Source organism: Solanum stenotomum, chromosome 9, assembly GCF_019186545.1.
Source record: "Solanum stenotomum isolate F172 chromosome 9, ASM1918654v1, whole genome shotgun sequence".
NCBI classification, from domain to species: domain Eukaryota; kingdom Viridiplantae; phylum Streptophyta; class Magnoliopsida; order Solanales; family Solanaceae; genus Solanum; species Solanum stenotomum.
Window position 1 is genome coordinate 20,676,691 of NC_064290.1, and position 26,361 is coordinate 20,703,051.

General features: G+C 37.4%; 1 protein-coding gene and 1 pseudogene across 1 annotated transcript in view; both read right to left on the reverse strand.

The window, feature by feature from the left end:
• Positions 1–26,361, reverse strand: part of LOC125876682 (WD-40 repeat-containing protein MSI4-like) — a 1,104,907-nt gene that overhangs the window by 469,056 nt on the left and 609,490 nt on the right. The window lies entirely within an intron of this gene.
• On the reverse strand, positions 7,566–25,146 carry LOC125877358 (uncharacterized; annotated as a pseudogene).

Genomic DNA, 26,361 nt, shown 5'->3' on the forward strand with positions numbered 1-26,361 from the left:
GAATGAAGAGGGACATAACAGATTTTATGGCTAGGTAACCTAATCGTCAATAGGTTAAGGTAGAACATCAGAAACCAGGAGATATGACTCAAGAGATTAACATTCCTACATCGAAGTGGGAAGTTATAAACATGGACTTCATTATAGGTTTACCTCGTACTCGCAGACATCTTGATTCCATTTGGGAAATAGTAGACAAAGTTACTAAGTCCAATCACTTCTTGGTTGTCAAGACTAGAGATTAAGTGGAGGACTACGCCAAGCTTTACATTAATGAGATAGTCAGGTTGCATGGGGTTCCTTTGTTTATCATCTGAGATAGAGGTCCCCAGTTTACCTCTCATATCTTAAAATCGTTTCAAAAAGGTGTTGGTACTCAGGTAAAACTCAGCAAATCGTTTCATCCTTAGATGAATGGTCAGGCAGAGCATACCATTCAGACCTTAGAGGACATGTTGAGAGCTTGTGTGATTGATTTAAAGGGAAGTTGAGATGATCACCTACCTCTTATAGAGTTCGCCTACAACAACAATTACCATTCCAATATTATGATGGCCCCTTATGAGCCAGTATGTAGGTGTAGATGCAGATCTCTGGTTGGTTAGTTTGAAGTTGTTAAAGCATAATTGATTGCTAGATTAGGTTCATGATGCTATGGAAAAAGTTCTGCTCATCAGAGATAGACTTAAGTCAGCCTAGAGTCGTCAGATGTCCTATGCATATGTCAGGAGAAGAGACTTAAGAGTTTGAGGTCAATGATTGGGTTTTCTTGAAAGTGTCACCTATGAAGGGGGTGATTAGATTTAGCAGAAAGGGGAAGCTCAGTCCAAGATATGTAGGTCATTACAAGATTCTAAAAAGGGTTGGAAATGTGGCATATGAGTTAGATTTGCCAGCAAAACTAGCAGCAGTTCACCCAATCTTTCACATTTTCTTGTTGAAAAAGTGTGTGGCTGATCTAGCATCGATAGTGCCATTAGAGAGTGTGACTGTGGAAGACAGTCTCACCTATGAAGAGGAGCTAGTTGAAATACTTGATTGTCAGGTTCGTAGGTTGAGAAATAAAGAAGTCGCTTCAGTGATGGTTTTGTAGAGGAGTCAGTCCGTAGGGGGAGATACTTGGGAAACAGAAGCAGCCATGAAGGCCAAGTATCCCCATCTTTTTTCTTCCGATTCAGCTTCAGGTAATAGGTCCTCTCCAGTCTCTTAGTTTACTTTTACGTAAAATAAATCTCAAGATCATATTCCTTCAGTTGTTCCTGCATTTTCAGCATATTTGCATGTTCTTGGAACTCAGTTCAGTCAGAAATCAGGTCCTAGTACTTAGTGGTAGGGATTGCAGCTCCTTCCCCCATACTCAGCTAGCGGCAGGGATTGCAGCTCCTTCCCCCATACTCAGCTAGCTTAGGCCTCATTCGAGGACAAATGTTTGCATGGGGGAGATATTGTAATACCTCAAACTTAGCTCAGATAAAACATCATAAAATTGGTGAACCACAGAGCCCTTCACGGGTCGTGGTCCACCACATGAGCCTTGGGGAGGCTCGTGGAGATTAGATAGAGTCACCAGGGATCAAGTGTAAGACCATGGATCCCACCACGGGACGTGGTCTTGATGATGGGCTGTGGTGAGGTTCATGGAGCTAAGCCATTAGGCCCCTAGCCCAAGTGAAAGACCACAGTGGCCTTCATGGCCCGTGATCCATCACAAAGTCCGTGAACTTGACTGTAGAGGGAGGGTGCCAGAAACAGTGACTACTGACCAGCTGACCACGACCCACTTGACGGGCCGTGGTCCCTCAGATGGTCTGTTTTAGGGCCCGCGGAAAGCCTCACCAGAATTTAAGTGAGGGGTCATTTGGTTTTTTCCCATATGCGTTGGACACCTAAACTACATTGTTTAACCCATAAACTATGTAGTTTTGGTTAGTTTTAGCCTAGTAACTTAATTAGAACCTACCCTAATCAATCATTCACCAAAAAAATATCGATCTTAGAGAAAAAAATAGAGGGAAAAAGTCGAGCAGCTCTTCGAGAACACGCATTAAGGTTTATTCAGTTCCAGCCTCGAAATCGATAAATTTCTCTGTATATTTCATCACCAGGTATGTGGGATTTCACTAGTGAATTTCTTTCTTCCACTAGGTTCCTAGAATTCAGTAAGAATCTTGATTACCTTTGCATTGTTTAGACCTAGGGTTTCTAGAACTTTAGATAAATTGTTGCGATTTAGCTGTTATGATATTCTAAATCATATTATCATGTTTTCCTGACATTGTGCTCAGTTCCTTGCATGAAACTCAGAACCCTATTTGTGTAGATTTGTTTAGTTCATGAATTACACTAGCTAGGTCAGATAAATAGATATACATTCCTCAGATTACGAATGTTTCATTACATGTACTAAAATATTGCATTCTTAGTTAGCATGTCAGAATATCGAGCTATTTAGTATAATTCAATTATGTTACATTGTACACATTTCTAGTTGGAAGTAGACTTAACACCGAGAGGACGAGGTTTCATTGTACCCGTATAGTCCCAGAAATACGTGCCCCGTAGGTTTATATGTCCCATCTGTGGGCATCACATTTAGTGATCACGCCAGTCATGTCTTTATACCCTTAGCAAGGTATATAGGGTTCTCTCGATGGGGCGTATACATCGAACTCCACATTTAGCTCACGTGGTTTAATTTCAGTTATTAGTAGCTCCCATAGTGGGACCTTATTGCATTTGACCAAGTGTTCAGTTGTAATTCAATTTTCAGTTTTAGCATGTAATGTACTTGGTCATTGCATTCAATTCAGTTCATTTCAGTATGTTATCAGTATTTCCCAACAATATGTTCATAATATAGTATGACTTAGTATGTTTTGGTCAGCTTTTATCCTATCATGCATGCTCAGTACATTCCAAGTACTGATGCATACTCTGCGCTATATCCTTTCATGATGTAGGTTCAGGTACTCATCATCCAAATCATGCATAGATCGGCTCATGATCTTCATTTCAGCAGCTTCAGTGGTGAGTCCTCATACTTCGAGGACAATATAATACACATGTTTCTATATTTGTCTTTTTATTTCAGTTTTAGTATTTGCTAGAGTTAGCTGGGGGCATGCCCCAGCAACTTTAGTCAGTAGAGGCTTTTTCAGACACATTATATTAGAGTCAACTTTAGTTTGAGTGTGATCTTCCAATTGTTATTAAACTCATAGTCTTTTATATAATAAGATTAGCATTGGGTATTCCCCACTTTGAGTTAATTATGGTTTTAAGCTTCCGCATAGTATATTTTATTCAATAATCTTTTAGTATGCTTATAATATGCCAGCTCAGGGTTAGCTTAGGGTCACTCGTGATCCTAGGTCCTGTGTATATGTCCAGGGGATAGCCTCGGGGAGTGACAACACCAAAGGTGACTGGAAGGTCAAATGATGTCAACGAAATGAATGCTGATGATCGTGAACACCTGTATCTGTATCATAAAATGATGCAGGTTGAATGACATCACTTCATTAAATGTACGAGTTTGTGAGGAGGTTAGGGTACACAATTATCAGGCTTCAATGACTAAAAGCATTAACTTACTGAACTAATAAGGCTTCAATAAATACTCACCTCAACTTAACTCAATACAAAGCAACCATGAATGATGCAATATTTAAAACATTATAAAACAAGAGATAAAACTCAATGGTGTATAAAATTATAGCAAAAAAAAATATTTTCTCTTAATTGGGAGATTCTCTAACCGACAACCATCACTTTGACCAGCGTGATGATACATCGTCTCACCCACGCTGTTAAAACTGTCCTATACCTTGTCGGGGTATAGGACACCTCAACCAAATGGATCCACTAAGCTCTGCTCGAAGGCACTTAGGATTCATCTAGAAAGTATGATCATGTACCGATGTTGGCATAAATGGTTTATGAGGAATGTGAGTTGTCTGAACTCATCCCCACATATTTGCTCCATACTACTCTCAACAATATATACTTATGCTCAATATTTAAAAACATACTCTTCCTCTGGTTTGAGATAATTACTCAAACTATCCTCTTAAAAGAGGTACCCGCTCTTGACGTATATTTGGACTCATAACTGATTAAGAAATCAAATATTTTATTTTATCAATGTAAAAACTTGAACCTTTGGGAATACTTAGTTTCCTTATACTCTTACTCAATTCATACTTGAAAACTCTTTCTCAAAAGTATATCAAAATCATATTGTAATATGATCATTTATGATTCGGGAAGTCACACTGCATAAACATTGATGCTATATATAGATACCATACTACTTAAACATTGATGGCATACTGGCTTGTCATACTTATCATGCTTTAGAAACTCTTTCTCAAAACTTATCTTTACTGCCTCAAAACTCAGTTTAAAACTTAAGTAATGGCCTTAAAAAGCTTCTCAAGATTTATAACTCAATTCATAGGGTTCATCGGAAGTATGTACATGAATGAATGAACTTAGGGGTCTTAATAACAATATGGAAATTCAGTACTCAGAACTCAAGAACTCTAGGACTCAAGAACTCGGAACTCAGAACTTAAGAATACTACTCCTCTCAACAAAACTCGATTCATAGAGTTCATGTGGAATTATGGGCCTAAACGAGTCAACTCAAGGATCTCAATAGCAATGTAGACTTATGAATAAAGATCCTCTCATTCTCATACTCTTTTATTGAAGACTTAGTTTAAGTCTATGGTTGATTTCAAAAGAATTCATCCTCTTGAACTTTCCTCTTAATCTCTCTTTAATTTGAAATGTAATTTTAAGAGTTACGATTAGGATATGTAGGATATTTCAATGATTAACTTAAATGGTTAATATCAAGGAAAGAACGAATACACGATTCAAAGGAACACATATGGAACGAAGAAAGGAAAAAAAAGAGGTTGGACGACCTTGGCGTATCAGTGGTGCGTCACGCCAGCCCCCAAAGTACTGGGAGTGATATGGGGTGCAATGCTGGCCGTTGCCCCAGCTCTCCTGGCACTATGGGGGCGCATTGCCCCAGCCCAGACCTAGAAATTTGATGAATTTTCTTGTTAAATTGTGGATCTTAACTCATCTAGAACCGATTGGTTTCATCTAAACTCTCTTTGATTCCAAAACCCAACACAAATTCACTGAAATCTCATTCAAATTCTATCAAGAAACACTACTCATTCGCAAGACCCTCACCTCAAGAACTCAAAACCTACATTGATAAGGAATAAGGCTAAAACTCTAGAAGTACTCAAGAATCTCCACTTAAACTATTTCATGAATGAATTAATGGAAGAACTACATTATTGGCATGAGGATGAAAAATTCCATCACTATGGGAAACCTCACATAACTGGAAAGAACCATGTTCTTGGCGAAAATCAACGAATATTGAAGAATGCTTGGAAACCCAGCCTTTCTCCTCTTGAAACCTCTCTCTAAAAAATCCTAAATGTTTTAAACGTCAATAAGTATTTTAGAATCTGATTAAATCCTTTATTGGGTCAGTAAAAATGCATTAAGACAAGTGGGTAAAAGGAAAAGATCAAAATACCCTTTTCTGAAACGAATGCAAAGCCTTAAATGGAGAGGCTTCACTCAAACGAGCATAACTTTTTACTCGGACTTCAGAATTTAGCAAACTTGGCGGCATTGGAGAGAGGACTCAGAGACCTAAGATTTGATTAGCCGTGGGCCACCTAATCTTGATCTTCTAAAATATATGATCGATTGAAGTTGACCCAATTAAAATCTCTTAGTCAAACTCAATCGAAAAGAATGTTTTCAACTCAACTTTATGATAGGGAATTTAAGAGGCCTTAAAATCTAAGAAAATTTAGAATTACTTGGTACAAATATTATTCACCATAAAGAATGACTCAAGTCTTAACTTAAAAAATTTAGGGATGTTACAACTTCAAATAGGATGATTATAAAATAACCCATCTCTCTATACACTCATGAAACTAGGAGGTGTTCAGGGCTGAAAGGAACACAACCGTGAGAGCCATAGGCGGGAAATGATTGATTGTGTGATATATAGTTGCCTAGGTGTACACCAAAGCTTGGCAGTTCAAATATATCAAATCTACCGATTGACCTAATATATCTTACATATGTTCACTACGGAAAGTTCAAAGGAAAACCTACTTATCCAGATGCAGTTAATTCTTACTTGAAAAATATACACACGTATCTGTTTCTTTGTCTAATTCGATTCATTCCCCATTCATGTGGGAGATTATTGGGTTTTAAAAGGTGCTAATGGAAAATGAAGAGTTCCGACATTTATGAAGGGTTGTGACTTACATGAAATGTTGCGACTTTAATGAAAAGATAAGAATTTTATGAAGTGTTGTGACTTTTATGAAAAGTTGATACTTCTATGAAAGGTTGTGACCTTTCCGAAGGGTTGTAACTTTTCAAAGGGTTGTGACCTTTTTGATGAGGCATAATAATCACATGTTCACACAACCGTGTTGTCTATATATAGAGGAATTTCTTCACATTTTGAAGGACCAAATTTCAGGACTTCATCTACTACTACTGAATTTAGTATTCTAAGTGTACTTTACTTTTGTTGAGTGGTTCGCTGACATTGTGGGTATAGGTATTGATAAACAGACGAGTAAGATTGTTCTATCTTGGGAGGATATATTCCATTAACATTGGGTACTTGAGGAGAATAATTTCCTTAAGGGAACACTGTGCATTAACAAAAAATTTTTCTAAGTATCTTAGGGATATATGATGAACAACATTAACTTGAACCTCTGGCAGTGAATTGAAATTCCAAAGACAATTAGAAAGGCTTCCTCCGTGGTAGAGAATCAACTCAAGTGTCATATACCTTTTTGTTCCCCTAATCATCAGTCCTTGTTTTTCTTTCAGACCCACAAAATCATGGAGAGCCTGAAATCAACAATCTTGGCAGTTTTGTAGGTGCCCACAAGGATAATGATATTTTTCCAATACATGATGTATCATGATACCTTTCCATACATGATGTATCATGATATCTTTTCTATGCACGATGTATATTATACTACCCAGCAATACCAAAATAATTAAAATTTGAAGAAACAAAAAACTTTTAATGAGGCAATTCACTTCTTCTTGTGCATATAAGTGCCTAATTAAATCAAGAAAACCAAACTAAGTAGAAAGAATTTATAATGACCATTTTGAGTTATAAAGATGATCAATGAACAAAAAGCAAAAGTAAACGGCATATTACTAAAATAAGAAGTACCTAACATTTATAGTGAAAATGGAAATTAATGTATATGAGTGTCATGACTCAAATTTTCAACTGTGATGACACTTGCCTATCCCGACTCAGTTGAGTCAAGACGTATATCAAACTAATTTTATAGTATCAGAGGAGCTAAAACATACAAATCCAACAGTTGAATTATGAGTAAAGATAAATCCAAATAATAATGTGAAAAGAAAAACAATCTCCCAAGAAGTAATATTACATTGTCCTGAGAAAAACTATAAAAAACACAAAAAGTCATAAGCTAGACTGCATGTAACAGTTTTTGTTAAAGAGCTAAATCAAAGTCATTTCTAAAAGTAGTTGTCGAGACAACAATATCAAGCATTCCTATATTTTCTCCAGCTATCATGCCTACTTCATATCAGTCACTTTAATGCTGCCCCCTTCACCAGTAAAATAATCCCCAAAGGAGGTGCTCATTGTTCCATCCTGCAAGAACATCCAAAACACATTTATACTCAAATAATTAGATAATTGATCTAGTCTCTCATGAGAACCAGAGAATGTACTATTATAATTCTCCAGTGTAGCCTGATGACACAACACATTTATACTCAAATAAAGCCAAACAGGTATCCCCAATTTCAAAAGGCATAATCTTCTTGATACACAAGTAAATGTATTACCTCAAAATTCATTGAAAATGACAAAAGAATATAGAAATTATCAACGTACTTTAAGAATCACTGCACAGGGTTGCAGATGCAAGTATAAGAAACTCAACATCATTTATAAGAATTCTTATCGCGAAATCTTTGATACGCATAAACTCCACCAGAGAAATATATCTCTCACACCTACATATATTTGAAATAAAAATCAATTTATAGTAAAAACATTCCTGGGGAAGGAGGACACTTCTACTTTGCAACCCTTACTCCTTTACAGATATATATATAACGCAAAAGCTCACCTTTCTTTCTCGTTTGCAAAAAAATACAGTTATATATCTTCTTTATTCCGAATATGATTGTTGAATAGACATTCCCAGATATCTACACTAGGAACAAGTTCAAAATTAAGAGTATCAGGCAAAAGACCTGAGAACTCATACACCTTACGTATAACTTTGGACGGAGGATGAACCTGGATATAAGTATTGAGCATCGCAGGTACAAATTCCAAAGCACCTCAAATGCTAAAACTTCCCTTGAAATGCAAAAAGGAAGAGAGATTAGATCAATTATCATCTGACAAAGTAGTACACATTTAGATTATCATCATGTCATATATTATTCAGTGCCTTACTCATTATTTAGAGATACTAATGGCATCCCTACCAGCTTGTATGTACCCTAACTAATTCACTAGGCAACTTGTCTACCCCACATGCACAGATAGGCACACTAGGTGTTGTAGCTTGTATTCAAACCTAGAATGTCAAAGTTGTTATTCATATTCCTTAACCACTAGGGCATCTTCTCAAGGACAAACATTATGTTGTTGATAAAATGTATTATACATGTTTCCTTACATGTCAATAGAGAAATTACATAGAATAGGTTAATCATTTAGTTGACTACTAGCAAAGATGGGCCATCCAAAAAACAGACATGAGGTGAATTTGAATTAGTAATAATTGTACACGATGAAGAATACTTTCCTCCAGGAAGGAACTAAGCAGGATAACAAGTGTGTGTTGTAGATGAATTCATCATTTGAGTCTGATTAACAGTATCGGGACTCCTATGCTCAAGACTGGTAGAACCACCCGGACCTAAAAAAAGGGTACATCAATTGGATGGAAGTACATAAGTAAATAATTTGTTTTGAAAGCTTTACAAATAATGATGGTGTAACAGAAATAATTTTGAAAGATACTATCAACTCTAGATATATGAACATCATTTAAAAAAAACTATACAGAATTTATGCTAGAAGATGAAATTTCAGAAGAATAAAGGTATAAGAAGAGGACAAATCAAATCAAGTAATGAATACAAAATATGGTGGTGAACACTTAACCTTTAGATAATTGTAGTGTTTTTTTTCTCTTTTCAGTGTTTTTTACAATTTGAAGATTCTGAGTTTTCGTATATCCTGTTGATCCTAAAGGCTGCTGCACTTTTCTTTCCTCACGAAAAAAGTTTCAAATTTGAGCTCTAGGCTTGCTAAAAATCCCTCGAGTCATGGTTGCCGTGGATTTAGTTGACACAACTCTTAAGGAGACAATATTTATCAGCAGAGATCCATATTTCTTGATGCTTGATAACAGACCAAGTACTTCTTCAATAGGTACTTATGACCTTTCTCCGGTTTGTACCTCCTTTTCCTAGTTAATACGATGTCCACTAGGAAAGTGACAACGTTTCTTTGGTTGCACAATACTCTGACAACTCTTGACTAAGGCATGCAACTTGGATCCCTCAGAACATAGATTTTCTATTCCACTTGATGAAGACATTATCCCTTTGATAATATCACATTCTTCACAACACCAATAAACTGGTGCATCAACATAATAGAGTAGCATGCAATATCTAAAAGGAAAAGAAAAAGCAGAATTTTTTTTAAAGGAGGATCAGGACAATGCATGCATAAAAGTTACAAACAATATTTATGAGAACTAAATGCCACAACGTGCTAAAAAGATTCCAAAAAAGTAAATCAAAGCTGATAATCTAACTAGCAGTTCCATTGAAGAGGAACAACCCCTTGTGTAAAAAGATGAACTTCTCTCTTAGAAATGTCAAGTAGACTAAAAAAAGAAGGGGCTAGGGATTGGGACAATGTTTGAGGTTTACAAAGAACATATAGATATCACACAAGGTGATGAAGCTTGATAGAGAGTCATGGCTTTCAACTTTTGTAACTGATTGTCCATCTTTTCATGCTAGAGAGAGAGAGAACTTACCGATGCATGTCAATATTGGTACACTGATAACATATAATAATTGCTATTCCAAAACCGGTATCACCGCAAATTTCACAAATCTTTTTCCACAAGTTCACATAGAAAACACAAGAAATTTAGAAATAGACAAAATCTTGATTGGAATTAAGATTACCATATGAAGAGAATGAAATACGTGGAGACAAAATGTCATCAGATATAGAAAGCTAAATTATAATCAACAAAATTAAGTTCTCGTCTTCTTTAAGTTAACATGATTATCTTTCATAATAAATCCCCATTATATAGTAGAAGCATATCCACCAGTGCATTCCAAGTATTTTACTTAAGTTTGTTGTTTTTTACTTAATTGTTATACCATTAGACATACTCTAGTTGATGTTAACATCATATTTTGGAAAGGAAAGGAGATTTCTCAACACAACAAAGACAATCTATTATAGAGTAAAAATCTTGATGCACAATAAATCTCTCCAGTCTATTTGTCCAGCTAAAAATTCACTATCTATTAAAATCATTATCTTTGCAAGAAACAGAAAAACAAAACCAACCATAGTGCAGTATGCATTAATGTTAAACTATTTTCAACCTAAAATTTTAACAACTCAGTGAATTGATTTTGGAGTAAAATATTCTAAAAACTAACTAAAGTTGAATCCCTGTATGTTAATTACTAGTAGCACAAGGTATAAGCAAACATCCTAAGTAGCGAAACAACATCACAATATCCAAATCATGGAGGAGGCATAGAGTAAAAAACAAATTAGGACGTGAACAATTAAACTGCACCGAAAGTAATTAGTAAAAACGCACTCAAACAAACAACAACATATTGATTACTATTGCCTAGTGTGGACAAAAAAAAATCAAAGTTGGTAATAGTTGTGTGATATATATAGTTGATACATTGTTTGAGGATCAAATCTAGAACTTTAGTTCTACATTGTTAATGAAGGGGAAAGACAACATTTTGATTAAATGTCAAGATTTTCTCTTAATCTAGTAACTTAATGATATAGAACAAGTTATTACTCTTCTTGTTAGAAAATTGAAACCTATTCAAAGAATCTAATTTTGAACACTCCTTTATGTACTTTAAGGTGTTGAACACTCCTTTATTTATTTTATAATCATGATGTCTGAATGAGCTTGAGCAACTTTGTCCATCCTTAGGAATGATATTCAACTTTAAGCAAATTATTTTATATATCTTTTTAAGTAAAATGAGACAGATCTTTTGGGTAAACTACGCTAGACAAGTTCAGCTACCCTCCCTGACATTTCTAATGGGATATTACCACCAACCCAGTCACTCTTCATGTGCTAAATAGCATATTAACAACATTGACTTTTATTGTTTGCATATAAGAGGGGGAAGTAAATTCAATAAGAATATAAATTCAAATTTAAAAAGGCAAACACTTAACCCACTCTAATCATCCCAAAAAGAATGTCGGCCTTTTGCCATGGAGAAAAAAAGACAAATGCAGACACATTGATCGCATAAACAATAGGTATGGATAAAACCAACACTTCCTCCATTTCAATTTATTTGATTTATTTTTATTTTTATATATTTTTAGAAAATAAATATTTATTTTGACAACACTTTAATTTAATGATTTTTTTTATAATTACAATATTATTGTGTTTTTGTACTTTCTTAGATTCTCTGTCACAAGTCAAAATCAGACAAACAACAAATGAAAATTGAAGGTGGAAATACTAAGAAAAAGAATAATATACTCTTCTATCTCAATTTATATAGAAACTTTAAATTTTGAGATTCAAGTGTTTCTTTAGACAAACCTTTTTTTCTCTATATTTTAAATATTTTGAATTGTTATTTATTATAACTTATAATACTTTTTATATAATTCAAATTTGTAAATTTATTTTAATAGCACAAAATTTTCATGTCGATATTCAATCAAAAGTAAAAAAAAATATAAACTCTTGAAATTCTAACCATGCCATAGATTCGTAGGTACTGACTAAAAAGGCTAGGTTTTACCTGGTGTGCTGTCGTCCCTTTTGCCTCAGAGAGTGAGTGGCGATTTGTGCTACACAGTGGCACTCCAACAAAGAAAGAAATACGAACAAGTCCTACACATCAAATAATTTTTGGCCAAAACAGAACTCTAATTTCAACTTCAACTTTGAAATATTCAAATAAAAATATATTTTCATGATCAAACGCCTACATAATTACAAATGATTCATGCTTGATAATCTTGTATGTGATTAGAGTTGTCACAATAGCCAAAGAAACAAATTTAATAAATCAAAATAAATCAATCGTAACTATAATTTTTTTTTGGAAAAAAAAGTCGATGAGAGCGTACATGTGAATTAACAAAGTTTTTTTGATAGAATTTCAATAAAAATAAAGTTAAAAAGCATATACAAATAGAACAACGAAAATATAGACATTGTACCTTAAAAGTTGAAACTCTAATCTCAAAACACTCAAATTAAAGTGTATAATATTTGATTAGTTTCTCTCAACTCTCAAGGTATACCTATATATATAGGTGAAAGAACGCATATTGTGTATATACACAAAAGGATAAGAAGGAAAAATACTAAATGTAGATCCACAAACTATAATCCAGAATGTATAAGTCGATTATAAAAGGCAACTAATTAATTGCAATATGTTGACTAGCGGTGTAGGAGTCAAACCATCAAATCAATCAATTGAACCAAGAACTAAGTCAAACTGAAGAAAAAATGGAGTTGTAGTTTGATTTGGCATTGAGCAAAAAACTTACCACTCTTAATTTGATTTGGTATTGACAAAAAAAGAAGAAGTTAAATTAATACAAAACAAACTGACATAATATATAAGTTTTATTTTTACACATAAAAGAATATCCATTATAATATTTTTTGTTATTGTCACACCCCGAGGCTATCCCCAAGACGCGGACATGGGACCTAGGATCACGAGTGATCCCAAGCTAACCTTGCTGGCATATCATAAGAATACTAAGATAAACAAAATCAATAAATATTATGCGGAAGATAAGCATGAGATAATATGAAATGATGGGGAATACCCATACACTAAATCTGAATATATGAAAACTTAGAGTTTAAATACAACTGAAAAGTCAAACTCAAATATTAAAGGTGAATCTAACTATGTTTGAAATAAGCCTCTAAACTGAGTAGAAGTACTGGGACATGCCCCAGTTAAATCTAGCAAAACTGAAAAAACTAAAGACTAAATTGGCAAGATAACATGTCAACTTTCCTCGAAGAATGTGGACTAACCACTGATGCTCCTGAACTGAAGATCGGAAACCGATCTATGTGTGATCTGACTGCTGATGACCTGAACCTACATCATGAAAAGATGTAGAGCAAATTTTACGTTAGTACTTGAATTGTACTGAGCATGTAAGATAGAGTAAAGCTGAATAATAACATAATTGAACAAGCAATAAAGCAATGATATAATCTGAACATGATAGGGATACTGGAAATACTGAACATGGCTAAACTGAATGCAATAACCAAGTTTATAACATACTGAGACTGAATATTTAACTATACTGATAATATGGTCAACACAATAGAATCTGACTGAACTGTAAGGGAGCTACTTGGAACACCTCGAAAACCAAACCCATAATTTTTTTTATCCAAAACCACCGGAAGCAGTGAATAATGGCAGGGTCATGAACCGTGATAGGGTTCACGGTCCATTGACCTTCCCGTGGTCATGACTTGGAAGTCACCTGGCTAAGACGTCAGACCACGGGCACCTTCATGGTCCGTGGCCTTGACAACGGGCCGTGGTGGCGCCCGTGACGTCGAGGTAGTAGCCTCCTTAGCCTAGCCCTCAGACACCCCTCACCGGAGTAAGGACCACGGGGACCTTCACGGTCTGCGGTCTTGAAGACGAGTCTTGGGGGCGTCCGTGAAACCTAACCAGTAACCCCTAAATCTTGAGCCACCAGACCTCAGCTCAAGTGAGGACCACGAGGACCTTCACGGTCCGTGGTCCCTCACACGGGCGATGGTAAGGGTTGTGAGATAAACCCTCAGCTCAGTAGTCACCAAGTGAAGACCACGCCCCACTTCACGGTCCGTGGTCCCTTTTACGGTCCGTAAAGGCGGCCGTGGTCAGCCCGGTCAGCAGTTTAAGTCAGGGGTCTCTTGGGTTTCTCCTTTTTTGTTGGACCCCTAAACTACGTTGTTTTTACCCTAAACTACGTGGTTTTGATTAGTTTTGGCGTAGAATCATAAGTAGAACTTAACTAAGTCAGATCTTTAATCAAAACTTAGAAAGTTGGAAGAGAAAGGGGAGAAAGAGGCGAGCAACCCTAGTTCAAGAACACAACAAGATTCCATCAATTCCATCCCTAAAATCGAAAGATTTCTTCGTGAAATTCGTCACCAGGTATGTGGGATTTCACTAGTAGGTTCCTTTCGCCCATTAGATCCCTAGAATTCAGTCAAATGCTTGATTCCCTATTATTAACTAGAACTAGGGTTTTTAGAATTTCAGCAGAGTCTCATGAATTAGTTATTTATATGTTGCAAATCAGATTATCATGTTATTACTTTGTTTCTTGCATGAATTTCAGAACCCTAACTTGGTAGTTCTTTAGTTCTTGAATTACACTTGCTAGCTCAGATATTTCAATATTTAATATATAAATGCCTCAGTTTTCGAATGCATTACTTTCAGTATATTAATGTGCATTCGCAATTTGCCTGTCAGTTTTGAGCTATTCAATATATTACAGAAATTCAGTCATAATGTGTTTATCATTTAATCTATTGGGAGTAGCATAATACCGAGTTGGAATAGGGCCAGTCACCCATATAGTTCCAGAACTATAAGCCATGTAGGTTGTAAGTCCCCTCTGTGGGCATAATTTTAGAGATCACGCCAGCATGCCTCTACACCTTTGGCTGGGTGTATTTGGTCCTCTCGATAGGGCATATACATCGGACTCTACATTTAGCTCATGTGGTTTTATTATCTATTATTAGTAGCTCCCACGGTTCAGTCAGACTCCATTGCATTGACCACATTTCAGTATAATCAGCATGCACCATCAACATGTCTAAATTTGGTCATTGCATCCAATTAGCTCAATATTCAGTATCTATGTCATGTTCAGATTATACTCTTGCTTTATTGCTTGTTCAGATATATGTTTATTTCAGCTTTATTCTATCCTGCATGCTTAGTACCTTTCAAGTACTAACGCATACTCTGCGCTACATCTTCTTGTGATATAGGCTCAGATCTCAGCATCTACATCACGCTTAGATCGGTTCCCGATCTCCCGTTCAACAGCATAAGTGGTGAGTCCTCATTCTTTGAAGACAATAGTCATGTTATCTTTTCATTATCTCAATCCTTTAGTTTCAGTTTCACTAGACTTAGCTGGGGCATGTCCTAGGACTTCTAGTCTGTTAGAGGCTATTTTTAGTACTTTCAGTTTGATATTTCTTTTGTATTAAACTCTAAGATTTGATATTCAGATTTAGTATATGGGTATTCCCGATCATTTCAGATTTATTTATGATTACCTTCTGCACCAGTTTTATTTCTCAGTATTATCTTTAGTATGGTCAAGATTATGCCAGCAGGGTTAGCTTGGGGTCACTTGTGATCCTAGGTCCCGTGTTCGTGTCTTGGGGTAGTTCGGGGCGTGGCAAACTTGGTATCAAAGCATTACGTTTAAGAGTCCTAGGATGTCTGAAAAGACGCACTAAGTAGAGTCCTTTTCATGGGTGTAAAGTGCACCACATCCAATGAGAGGAAGGCTATAAAGTGTTTTAGAAAAAATCTTCATTTTCTTGCTACTCTTATTGTGCGTAAGGTATGATCTAATTCCATTCTAACTCGAGATTCTACGTATCACTGATCATGCCTCCTTGTAGAGCTAACGCCATGAATGTGAATGCCAGGAATGCAAACACAGCTCCTCCAGACCTAAATCAACAAGTTTCGAATGCAAAGTTATGAAATGCCATTCAGATGTTGGCTTAGAGTGTGGCCAAAAAGAACAATCAGTGGGCTCCAGTTTAGGAAAATGCTAATGTTGGGTCAACTGCAACTAGAGTGCGAGATTTTATTAGGATGAATCCGCCAGAATTCTTACGATCACAAATTGGTGAGGATCCACAAAACTTCATTGATGAGGTCAAGAAGATCTTTGAAGTGATGCAGGTAACTGGGAATGATCGGGTTGAGTTAACATCTTACCAACTTAGGATGTGTCTTATATATGGTCTACTCAGTGGAAAGAGAACAGGGGTACAAATGCAACTCCTATCACTTGGGATTGCTTTAGTGAGATCTTCCTGGACAGGTTTTTCTCAAGAGAACTAAGGGAGGCGAAAGCTCAGGAATTTATGAACCTAAGGCAAGGTAGCATGACAGTCCAAGAGTATGGGCTCAAGTTCACCCAACTCTCCAGGTATGCTCCTTACATGGTTGCTTATTTCAGGGCTCAGATGAATAAGTTTCTATATGGAGTGTCAAACTTGGAGAAGAAAGAATGTAGAAATGCTATGTTGCTTGAAAGTACGAGCATCTCTAGGCTCATGAATCATGCTTAACATGTTGAGGGTGAAAAGCTTAGGGAATAGGCTAATGAGAACAAGAAGGCTAGGACTGGAAACTATGACTATTCTCAGCAGAAATCGGGTGGTGGAAATCGCTCGTAGGGTGAGTAGAAATTTTTAGCTCTAGCACCTTCATCCAATAATATTCCATCCTCCAAGTTCAGACAAGATCAGAAAGGTAGGGTATCAGGCTCTAAGTCTCAGGGAAGTTTTTCAAGAACCAAAACCTACCCAATTTTCCCTAAGTATGGTAAGAACCATTCGGGTGAGTTCCTTGCAACAAAGGAATGGTGATTTGGATATGGCCAGTCTGGTCACAAGTTGAGGGATTGTCCTTCTAAACAGGGTCAAAGAGGCAATGGTAGAGCTTAGTGCAAAACTTCAGCGGCACTAGCAAGTCGCTCGACTCAGCAGGGTAACTCATCTGGTACAGGCGGTGGACAACGCCAAAACAGGCTTGCTAGGATTAGGAAGATTCTCTTGATGTAGTCACTGGTACGGTACAAGTCTTTGATCTCAATGTTTATACTTTGTTAGATGCAGTGCCTACTCTTTCATTTGTAACTCCTTATATAGCAGTTAAGTTTGATGTTAGTCCAGAAACTCTCTCAAAATCTTTCTCAGTCTCTACTCCAGTTGGTGACCCAGTTATAGCTAGACGGGTATATAGAAATTGTCCTGTCACAGTCTCCCAAAAAGTCACCTTAGCAGATCTTGTAGAGTTAGAAATGGTAGACTTCGATGTCATTCTAGGCATGGATTGGTTACATTCCTGTTATGCCTCAGTCGATCGTAGAACTAGAATTGTTCATTTTCAGTTTCCAGAAGAACCAATCTTAGAATGGAAGGGTAGTAGCTTAGCGCCTATGGGTCGATTCATTTCTTACCATAAGGCCAGAAAGATGATTTCTAAGGGTTATCTGTATCATCTGATTTGGGTCAAGGATTCAAACTCTGAAACCCCAACTATTGAGTAAGTTCCAGTGTTTAATGAGTTTCTAGAAGTGTTTCCAGAAGATCTTCCTAGAGTTTCTCCCGATAGGGAAATCCACTTTGGAATTAATCTCCTTCTAGATACCTAGCCTATCTCTATTCATCCTTATAGAATGGCTCCAGTTGAGCTTAAGGAATTGAAAGAGCAGTTGAAAGACCTTCTAGATAAGGGCTACATCAGACCTAGTGTTTCGCCATAGTGTGCACCAGTGTTGTTTGTGAAAAAGAAACATGGTTCACTCAGAATGTGGATTGACTATAGGCAGTTGGACAAGGTCACAATCAAGAATAAGTATCATATCCCCATGATTGATGAATTGTTTGACCAACTTTAGGGTGCTAGTCATTTCTTAAAGATAGACCTTAGATTAGGTTATCATTAACTCAAAGTCAGAGATAGTGAAATTCCGAAGACAACCATCAGAACTTGGTATGGTCATTATGAATTTGTAGTTATGTCATTCAGACTAACCAATGTTCATGCAGCTTTTATAGATTTGATGAACAGAGTGTTCAAGAAGTATTTGGACTTGTTCGTTATCGTCTTTATTGATGACATCGTCATTTACTCTAGGAATGGGGAAGAACATGCGAGTCAATTGAGAGTTATTCTGCAAACTCTCAAAGATCACCATTTATTCACAAAATTTAACAAGTGCAAGTTTTGGTTATAATCAGTTGCTTTCCTTGGGTATATAGTAGCTAGTGAAGGGATTTGTGTGGATTCCCAGAAAATAGAGGCAGTGAAACAATGGCCCAGATGTACCTCTCTTGTAGATATTTGAAGTTTCATGGATTTAGCAGGTTATTACAGAAGGTTCGTGGAAGGATTTTCATCCATAACTCACCATTGACTTGGTTGACTCAGAAGATGGTCAAGTTTCAGTGGTAGAAAAGCTTCGCAGAATTGAAAACTAGGTTGACTACAACTCCTATTTTGACTCTACCAGAGGGTTCAGAAGGATATGTGATTTATTGTGATGCATCCAGAGTATGCCTAGGCTGTGTGTTAATGCAGCGAGGTAGGTTATAGCCTGTGCTTCTAGACAGCTTAAGGTGCATGAGAAGAATTATCTGACTCATGACCTCAAGCTTGTAGTGGTGGTGTTTGCACTCAAGATTTGAAGACACTACTTGTACGGTTTTCACGTAGATGTCTTAACACACCATAAGAGCCTTCAATATGTGTTCACCTAGAAAGATTTGTATCTTCGCTAGAGATGATGGCTTGAGTTCCTCAAGGATTATGACATGAGTGTGCATTACCATCCTGGTAAGGCAAATATAGTAGCAGATGCTCTTAGAAGACTATTTATGGGTAGCGTAGCGCATGTTGAGGAAGAAGGAAAATAGCTTGCAAAGGTTGTTCACAGGCTTGCTCATTTAGAAGTTTGTCTTATAAGCATATCATATGGTGGTGTGACAGTTCAAAATGGATCGGAATCTTCATTGGTAGTGGAGGTTAAGGAAAAGCAAGACAGTGATCCGATATTGCTCGAATTGAAGGGTGCAGTCCATCAACAAAGAGTTGAGATATTCTCCCAAGGGGGATATGGTGTGCTTCGCTACCACGGTCGATTATGTGTTCTTAACGTAGGCGAGACAAAAGATTCTTGGAGAAGCCCATAACTCCAGGTATTCTATTCATCCAAGCGCCACTAAGATGTACTGTGATCTACGGGAAGTCTTTTAGTGGAATGGCATGAAGAGGGGTATAGCAAATTTTGTTGCTAAGTGCCCCAATTGTCAGTAAGTGAAGGTAGAACATCATAAACCAGGGGGTATGACTCAAGAGATCGACATTCCTACTTGGAAGTAGAAAGTGATCAGCATGGATTTCATCATAGGCTTACCTCGTACTCTTAGTATTATGTTCCTTCAGTATGTACCTACACGTTTTTAGAACTCAGTTCAGTCATAAATCAGTCTTCAGTGTTTAGTGGTAGGGTTGCAGCTCATCCCCTCCATTTAAATTAGTTTAGTCTTCATTCGAGCACGAATAATCCCAAGGGGGAGATATTGTAACACCTCAAAAATCAGACGCATAATTTTTTTTGTAGAAGACTACCTAAAGCAGTGAACCAAGATAGGGTGGGTCCACGGACCATGATAGGGTCCACGGTCTGTTGACCTGCCCGTGGTCATGACTTGGAAGTCACTAGGCCCAGACGTCAGACCACGGGCACCGTCACGGTTTGTGGCCTTGACGTTGGGCCATTGTAGTATCCGTGACGTCTAGGCAGTAGCCTCTCTATACTAGCCCTCAGACACCCCTCGCCCAAGTAAGGACCACGGGACCTTCACTGTCCGTGGTCCTGAAGACGGGTCATGGGGGCACCCGTGAAACCTAACAAGTAGCCCCTAAATCCTGAGCCATAGACCTCTGTCAAAGTGAGGACCACAAGGACCTTTAAGGTCTGTGGTCCCTCACACGGTCCGTGGTAAGGCTCGTGAGATAGACCCTCAGCTCAGTAGTCACCAAGTGAAGACCACGACTCACTTCACGGTCTGTGGTCCCTTTCACAGTCCGTGAAAGTGGCAGTTATCAGCCCCATCAGCAGTTTAAGTAAGGGGTCTTTTGGTCTTTTCCTTTTTGTTGGACCCCTAAACTATGTTGTTTGAACCCTAAGCTTCGTGGTTTTGATTAGTTTTAGCCTAGAAACATAACTAGAACTTACCTAAGTAAGATCTTTAATAAACACTTAGAAAATTAGAAGAGAAAGAGGAGAAAGCGACGAGCAACCCTAGTTCAAGAACGCAAAAATATTCCATCAGTTCGAGCCCCAACATCAAAAGATTTCTTCGTGGAATTTGTTAACAAGTATGTGGGATTTCACTAGTGGGTTCATTTCGCCCATTAGGTCCCTAGATTTCAGTTAGATTCTTGATTCCCTATTATTAACTAGACATAGGGTTTCTACAACATCAACAGATTATCATGAATTAGTTATTTATATGTTCCAAATCATATTATCATGTTATTACTTTGTTTCTTTCATGAATTTCAGAACCCTAGCTTGGTAGTTCTTTAGTTCTTCAATTACACATGTTGGCTGAGATATTTCAATATTTTAGATATACATGCCTCAATTTTATAATGCATTACTTTCAGTATATTAATGTGCATTCTCAGTTTGCATGTCAGTTTTGACCTATCCAGTATTTTAAATAAATTCAATCATAATGTGTTAATCATTTAATCTATTGGGAGTAGCATAATACCAAGTTGGAGTAGGGTCAGTCACCCATATAGTCCCAGAACTACGAGCCACAGTGGTTGTAAGTCCCCTCTGTGGGCATCATTTTAGTGATCACGCCAGGATGCCTCTACACCTTTGGCCGGGTGTTTTGGGTCCTATCGATAGGGCGTATACATCAGACTCCACATTTTGCTCTTGTGGCTTTATTATATGTTTTTAGTAGCTCCCTGATTCTTATCGTGACCAACGACACTAACCTATGGTATGAGTGTCTACGATCGTTGATTGTATAGTAACCCAACTAAAGGTTGGGGTCGTTTCCCAAGGGAGTGGTTTTGAGAATTGATAGAAAAATAAAATTAAGCTCTAATGAGTCGTAGCTACAGACATTAACGATTAAAAACATAGTAAATTAAAGGGGGTGACACAAAAATGTCAAATAAAGATTTGTTGGTTTTCTCACAAGTTGTAAAAAAAGCAAAGCTTAACAAGAAAATAAAGTATGGGGAAATGTTCTTGGGGTGTGACCGCAATACAAGTTGAGATAAGAAGTTGGGTATATGCTTTTGAAAGGAAATTTGTAAGATAATGGTGACTAGGCTAAGCTTTAAATGGAAATAAGTTCCCTCTCGAGCAACTTACCCCGTTTCAAATGTGTTTCTCTCGGGCACCCATTTACCGCATGAAGACCAGCTTATGCCTTACCTCACTCACTCTCTCGAGTTGAATGTTAGGATATGGGGCTAGGGCTCACCCTCTCTGGCAGAACCTCATGTCGACCCACTCTTTAGGCCATCAGTCTAGTGGTCTTGGTTTCGCGACCTCCCTCTCAGGCAAGCCAAAAACACATGGGTGGATTTGTATTTGCAACCACAAAACCTTTAGATTAAACCACAACCACTAGGTGAAAGCACCGTTAAAATAGATATATCCTATCAGCAAGCAAGACCCAACAATAATATCAATACATATTTATTAAATCACACCCCAATAATGGGGGGAGGGGGGGTTTAGCCACACATCAAGAAATAACAAAATACACCTAAAATGATAGTAAAATCAAATGGGTTTAAGAAATTAAACCTTGATTTAAGCAAAGGAAGAAGAATGGAGAAGACCCACTTCCAACTTAGGGAAGAAGAAATCCTTCTTTCTTCAAGTCTCCCAAAAACCCTCTCCAAACTTGAGGGAAAAATAACCAAAAAGTACTATTCTATTCTGGAAATTAAAATAAATGTTCGACTCCCTTCAAATTAATAAAAATTTTAGTATTTATAGACTTAAAAAAATAGCGCTGGTGGATCTTTCGGCGATGTTAGTCGATATCGCCGAATGACTTCGGCAACTTGCCCTTCGTCTGTCTCTTCGCCGTTTCGTGCTTGCCTTCAACATCTTCATGTTTTGGACCATTGGGCGGTATACTACTACTTCACAGAACTATTTGGCGAAGTGCCGACTGCTCCTTTCATCGCCTTTTTTATCCTTCTCCTTCAGCGCTTTGTGTACTGGAACAAAGGGCAGAGTAAATCCCTTTGGTGAATCGCCAAGTGTGCTTGGCAATGCTCGGGATTCAGCTTCTTCGTTATTTTTAGCCTTTTTGTTCCTTATTGTGCCTAAGTGTCCATGCTTTCACTAAAACTTCACCTGAAACTTAACATTTTCATCAGATATTTAGACAAAATAAGCATTCGAGGACACTATTCTTATCAAAATATAGCCCTAAATGAGTCCAATTTGTGGACTCATCAACACCCCCAACTTAAACTTTTGTTTGTCCTCAAGCAAACTCTAGTTCAGCCGTTTAAAAAGGGTGTCTCAAACAGTGCTACACAAGACTCAATCATGAACAAACACAACTAGATTCAAATTACTTATGCAAAGATCAACTGTGTACTCAAATATTCAAGTTGTGACACACCATTACCTGAGATTCTCATGCTCGCAATACTAACTTCTTGTGCGGGTTTAAGATCGACAAAAAGTATCTGAATGCCCTCACATGAAGAATGATTCCTTATTCACACACAGAGGTTAATCAATTCAAGATCAGGAATCAGATGCACTGCTCACACTCAAAAAGAGGAACACAATGCATGCTTTTACCCATAGGTTTGCCCTTATTTTCCAATCGACTTTTGATTCGGCTTACTCAATATCAAAAAGGTATTTCTAAGGCTTATAATGGGGATGAGTGCAAAGGTATGGTCATTTAGGCTCAGTGGCTCCTTCCTCGTGGGATGTGGTATTCTAAAGGCATTCCCTCCTTCTCCTTTATCAATTATTTTTCTAATGCTTCTAAGTCACATGTTTATTCACCTTTATGGATTGCTTGGCAACCCGATTTCCTTCGTACCTTATTCCACATTTTTTTTAATTGAAGGTGTTTCCACTTATGCAATCCCATGGGTTAGGGGGCACTTTTTCTTTCACTTCTTGACTTATCCTTTTCCTTTTGACCACACCCCCAACTTAGGCTTTTGGACTAAGTTGGCTATTTACTAAATCACAATTTAAGAGGATTTAGGTAGTGGGTCAAGTAAGGTTTAGGGTTTATCAAGGTTCTTCCAAAGAAAGGTAAGACTCAAATGGTGTTCAAAAGAGTTTCACACACTCACGAGTAGGCCACAAAAGAGGTATGTGTCAAATTTGGCTTACACTCTTTAAAGTTGCCTAAGATCATTTCAAGAGGACACCTTTATAAATCAATCAGACTAACAGGGAAATTTCTAGGTTTATTCATGCATGGTTCAAAGCAAGACTACACATTTTCGCTAGTGTGCAACGGTCATAACAAGAGAATCAATTCGATCAATGCCTAATCACAACGAGATGCAAAGAGTTCACATATTATCTATGCAACTTCATTTGGCCTCATCGTAGCCATACATTCATATTCGTTCAATTGAGAGCACTATTCAAGTCATCGATATTGATCGAAACCGAGACATAAATTCTTGCATAAGAACAGCCATATTCAACTCATGAGAGGTGGAAAAAATGTGCGAAAAAATCAAAAAAAATCGGAAGGGTCAAAATCATTTTGCAATTAAAAGTAAACGAAGCCACGAGCTCAAACATCCACAGAAAAGTAGTTATTAACACTATTATAAACAGAACAACCCAAATATATACAAAACACGAATGGGTCTCACCCCACCAAAAATAAAAAGAAATCTGTCCTCAAATGCAGGTAATACAGAATCAAGAGGCATGATAATGAAAGATAAGACATAGAGGTGAAGAAGTGATCCTGATTATGCAGTTTGCTCCATCTGTCATGGCATTAGTTCAGTTTTTTTTTCGTTTGGCGGTATTAGGTCTAATTACCGAATATCTTGGTTATTCACTGAGTGAGCACTCGAATCACTGAGTTTTACAGAATCTGCAGTCATTGTGAAGATCCAAACGGAGATTTTCATCGAGATTGCCGAAATTGTCGGTGAATCACACATAATCTCCAAAAATCATCTAGTTTAACAGACTTCAGTGTTTATGATGTTCTGAGTCAAAGGACGGGTAAGGTCGAATTTGCCGACCCCTTCGGCGACTCGCCGACAAGATTTATTGTTTGCTATCCTTAATTCATTTTAGTACTTTTACTTGCACAAACAAAATACCATTTTATTACCAGGAAATAAGTACTGACAATAATAAAAGTAAAGCAATTAAATGGATTTTAGGTTGCCTCCCAAACAACGCCTTAGTTAACGTCGTGGCACAATGCAATAGCGCCTTCAGGCGTTTTCCAAATTTACCACTTCAACCAATGAAATCTTTTGGTAATCTTCGAGATTCAATTACAGACGTTGACCGTTCACTGTAAATGGAGGTCCTTCCCGATCTTTAACTTCTATGGCACCATTGATGAACACTCGCGTTACTCGAAATGGTCCAGACCATTTGGATTTGAGCTTTCCAAGGAAGAGTCTAAGTCGCGAGTTGTTTAGCAGAACCCAATCTCCTACCATGAAATCTCGCTTGAGTATCCGAGCATCATGCCATTTCTTCATCTTCTTTTTATAGATGGTTGAACTTTCATACGATCCGAGTCTAAATTCATCCAGTTTGTTCAGCTGTTCTGTTCTCTCTCTTGAATATTTTGACCAGTCCAAATTTAAATCTTTCAATGCATATAATGCTTTATTTTCTAACTCAACGGGTAGATGACAAGCCTTACCATAAACCAACTGATATGGAGACATCCCGGTAGGTGTTTTGTAAACAGTCTGATATACCCATAGTGCATCATCAAGTTTCCTAGACCAATCAGTTCTATTGACATTTACTGTCTTGGCCAAGATGCTTTTGATTTCCCTATTTGATACTTCGACTTGGCCACTTGTTTAGGGCTAATATGGGGTTGCCACTTTGTGTTTCACCCCATATTTACTCAGTGCCATTGAGAACCACTTATTACAAAAGTGGGATCCCCCATCGCTTATGATTGCTCTCAGGTGCCAAATCTGGCGAAGATGTAGCGTTTCAAGAATTGGACAACGCTTTTTCCTTCGTTGTTTAGAAATGTGATGGCTTCCACTCATTTGGAAACATAATCCACAGCCACCAATATATATTTATTTCCAAACGAGCACACAAATGGTCCCATGAAATCTATACCACATACATCCAATAGTTGAATCTCTAAAATAGGAGTGAAAGGTAATTTGTGTCTTCTAGACACTGCGCCTTGCTGCTGATATTTAGAGCATTTCTTTACAAACTCATGTGAATCCTTGTAGAATGATGGCCAGTAATATCTACTCTGGAGAACTTTAGCAGCAGTGCGAACACCACTATGGTGACCTCCCACTGGTGAGGTATGGAAAGCATGGAGAATTTCTACCACTTGTTGTTCAAGAACACACCTTTTGATAACATGGTCAACACACTCTCGGAACAAGTATGGCTCGTCCCAAAAATACTTTTTAACATCGAACAGGAATCTTTTATGTTGGTAAAAGGTCAACTCATCCGGCAGTGGCCCACACACAATGTAATTTGCAAAATCTGACTACCATGGCATATGTTTGAGGGATATTGCAAACACCCGTTAATCTGGGAAAGAGTCATCTATGTCAACTTTGTGCTTGACATTCTCCCTTGCTTCCAGCTAAATGGTCAGCCACTTGATTTTCACACTTTTTTCGATCTTTCACCTCGAAATCAAATTCTTATAATAGCAGTACCCAACTAATCCATCGTGGTTTTGCATCTATTTTTGCCATCAAATAACTGAGTGCAGCATGATCAGTGCGTACGATTACTTTGGTACTTAGCAAGTACGCCCTAAATTTTTTAAATACATAGACTACTGCAAGCAACTCTTGTTCGATGACCGTATAATTTTGCTAGGCACTATTTAGAGTCTTTCTTGCATAGTATATTGGATGAAACAGTTTGTTGCGCATCTGCCCCAA